Below are 3940 nucleotides of genomic sequence, written 5' to 3' on the forward strand. Positions count from 1 at the left end.
CATACATCACTAATGAAATCCATGAAGAAGCAACTAATTTATCTATTTGAAAGTATTTTGTCTTATTAGGAGTTTTGTCTTATATAGCCACCATCCTATATGTATTTTGTCTTTTGTAATAAGTTCAATGTAATGGAGTCCAAGAGACACATGTGGGATGTGAAAAGACACATGTGGAATGTAAAAGGTCATATATAGAATGTGAAAGGTTATATGGAAGCCCATAGGTCATAGAAGTTGAAAAGTCATGAGGAAACTCAAAATTCATTGTCATTTATTATAAATAGGTCCTCATAACTCAAGGAAAGGGCTTAGATTCTTAGAGTTTTTCCTTGGATTCTCTTGTGTTGCATAGGAGGTAAATCATTCTTTAGAGAAACAAGTTGTAGCTTAATGTTCCATTGTTGGATCTATTGTTTCACCAATGTAACAATGTATTTAAAGTCTTTCATTAATAATCAAAAGCTCCTTGACCTAACACTTCTTCATGAATGTATCATCAATGTAGTACGAATATTCTTGATATGTTTGCAGTATATGATGGTGTAATACATACTAAGACTAATGAACCATTTCGTTTGTTAAATATAGATATTGTTGAATGAGTGTTTTTATGCTCTATGATTGTTGTTTATCTTGTGAACTAATTTGCAAGTTAATCAACAAGTCTTCCTATTTCATTAATAGGTCTCTCTTATGATAGTAATATTACTTCCTTAATCGAAGGCTTATCTCTCTTTGCAACCGTGGAAGTTTCTTATGCATTCTACATTCATTGTTACACAAAGATTAAATACTTGTTGCCCCAAAGAGGTGTTTTTGATCCCTTGTGTATGCGTTATAACCATGTTGTACCTCTAAACCATTCGTAATGGTGGTTGGACCATATAATCGGATGGAACTCCTACACCAAATGGTGTGAGGTCTAATTAGGACCTCATATCAAGGAGATCCCCTATATGTTGGTAGCATTCAACACTGTCAACATCCTGATGCTAGAAGGAGGGCCAGATGACAAGTTAAGCCCATAAATTCTGTTTGAATATCTTACCTTAAATGGCTTCATCCCATACCATATTCCCGAGGTGTTTTTCGAAAGCCTCAGATCTTTCAATCCCTACATATTTTTTACATAACTTGTCACATATAAAATTCAATGGAAAGGGTACAACAAGCGTCCTTAATTATGTGTTTGAGTTTGTTAAATTTTGTTTTTCAAATGGTATTTATTTTGAGGATATTATTGCAAGGTTTTTCACCCTTATATTGGATGGTTGTGATAAGTAGTGGTGTTATTATTTACCTGTTTCTTCTATCTCTTCTTTTAAACAATCGATTAATGAACTTCGTTCGTGTTTTTGAAAAGTATGAATATCAAGATGTTCTTAATGAAATCAATTAACTTAGAATGAATTTTAATGAATCTCTTGAACAATTTGCTAAGAAATTTCTTCATCTTTGGTATGAATTTCCAGATGAGGATGTGGATTGGGAATTCTTAGATTAAAAGTTATGATTCTTGGTTAGGATTTCAAACAAATATTTTGAATTAGATTCATCATATAGACCTATTCAAGAAAGATGTCAATGTCCTGAAGAGGAACTTATTGCCCCTCTTATTCGTTGCCCCCATTCTTTTGATGTTCTGTATGTTGAACCTATTTTGATTATAAAGTGAGAAGATCAATTTGTTGATGAGAAATTAACTTTTCTTTCATATGTTTCCCCAGATGATTATTTTCCTGATCCTATCAATCAATAATCTTTGAATCTTGATAATTCCTTTGTCAAAATTGAACCCATTAATCAAGTTGAATCCTTGATCAACCATCATCTTGATCATCTCATCTCTTTTGAGTTGCATAATGATGATTGTCCAAGTTTTATGTTTGAATATTTTTTCCCACAGGAAGATTCAAATTTGTATAAGTTTTAAATAGAGTGTGATGCAATCATTGAGGATTTTCTTATAGAAATATCTTTGTTCACTCGAGAAGAGGACATGCTTATCATTAAATATTTTTGTTGCAATCTTGAAAAATTATTTGATGGACATCAACCATTCCATGAATCTTGTGACATGAATAATTATGGTTTGATTTGTGATGAGTGTGATAACAAAGGTTGTTCAGACCAACAACTAACCGTGTTCTCTTAGTCTAACTTTCGATCTTTTGAGAATTCAGAGTATTATTAGGTAAACAAGACACTTCAAACCATGTTGATGGCTATTTCAGGTTCCTATCACCCTGATAATGCTTTTGAATTTGGTCAGTGTAGATATTCTCACAAAGTTCTATCGTTAACATCATCTCATGGGATGTGGATTCTTTCTTGAGGGATTCTCATTTTTTTCATGTTGAATTTTCAAACCCTCAAGGAAAAAAGCTTAATCAAATTTTAAAAATTCGATTGCTACATCCCTCTTCATGTAAACCTTTGATGTGTGATGTGGGAACCAAGAGTGATATTAATGGTTGTCAAATCCTCCAATCTAACATCTCTCCTACATCATCCATTGAAAAGCTCAACCTGCACACCATCATGGATTGTGGTCAATCTGTATCATATATCGATTTTTCTTATAATATGGATATGTATTCAATTAACCTTTCTTGTCAAAATTTTCCAAAACGTTGTTTCTATGACCCTATTGTGGATTCGCTCGAAGAATCGTATCGATCAAGACCCATGGCTCATGACCTATTTTTTCATGCATTAAATAGAGTCTTGTATGGTTGTGAACCTGGGAAATGCTGTTGTTATAGAGTTTTTCATTCAATAGCATAGTCAAGTGTATCACACTGTTATGCTTGCACCTTATATTTTTATGTGTCAGTGCAGATGTTTTGGCTATTTATCTTTTTTCATTGCATTGTACCTTACACTGGTTCTACACGATCATATATTTTAACTTAACAGTCGAGAGAAGTTTCTATTCTTGCATTGGAAGTTTCATTTCACTTAAACTTGACCTTATAGTTGTTAATTTAAGGTAGGATAGGTTGCACTTAGTTAGATACATTACATTCTTCCTTTCTAACATTTTGTTTGATTGTTGCTTTAGTTTTCTTGTGGCATTAATAAATATTTGCATGCAAGTTGGTGTTGAGATTAAAGATGATATAGCTATCTTTTGGAAAGGAAAACTATGGTAATGTGAAAAGATGGGCTAATTTGTTTCCCTCTTCTTTGATTTGGTTTATACCTTTTTAAAGTCAATGGTTTTTGGATGGAAAATACGATCCTCTAAGTTGGAAAACTGTAAGTAGAACCATGATGCTCGTATCTATTTAGGATTCTCATTCCTACACTCATATTTTGTTCATTTAATGGTGTTCTTATTTCCTATCTATTTGATTAGAGAAAGATAAGGGGAAAAAATTTAGTGGGATAACTATCATCAGAGGTTTATAAACGTATCTCTAAAGGAGCAACCTCTTATGCTCTCGATAAGTTGGGATCCCTCTTCCAATATATTCTAAAATAATAAGTGCATAAGCAAAATTTTATTAACGAAAATAAATAAAGCGTGAAAGAAGAGAAATGATTCTTTTGCAGAGAGGTGAAGCAAGCGACTTCGTTGGGGTACTGTTTAGGCTCGCTGGCATCCTAGATGGTATTATTAGGGTACTTCCTTTGCCCATTATTTTACAGGATGTATTATCTCCAAGAGTGACACTTCCACCTTTTCTTCCTGCCAAGAGTGAAATATTTGAAAAAACAAGAAAAAAAACATATTAAAATATAAATTAAATCATAATAATAATAATAAGAATATTAAATAAAAGATGTCGTAAAATTATTTAAAAGAATTAAAAGAAAAATAAAAAGAATATTAACTAAATAATTAAAAAAGAATTGAGGTGGCCCCCATCCTGGCCACGACACCAAGGGCCACTGGTAGGGTAGTCAGAGCATCTGGAATCATTGGATGCCT

Source organism: Pinus tabuliformis, chromosome 2_2 (assembly GCF_031772625.1).
Source record: "Pinus tabuliformis cultivar Carrire ecotype Pingquan chromosome 2_2, CPIR1, whole genome shotgun sequence".
Lineage (NCBI taxonomy): Eukaryota > Viridiplantae > Streptophyta > Pinopsida > Pinales > Pinaceae > Pinus > Pinus tabuliformis.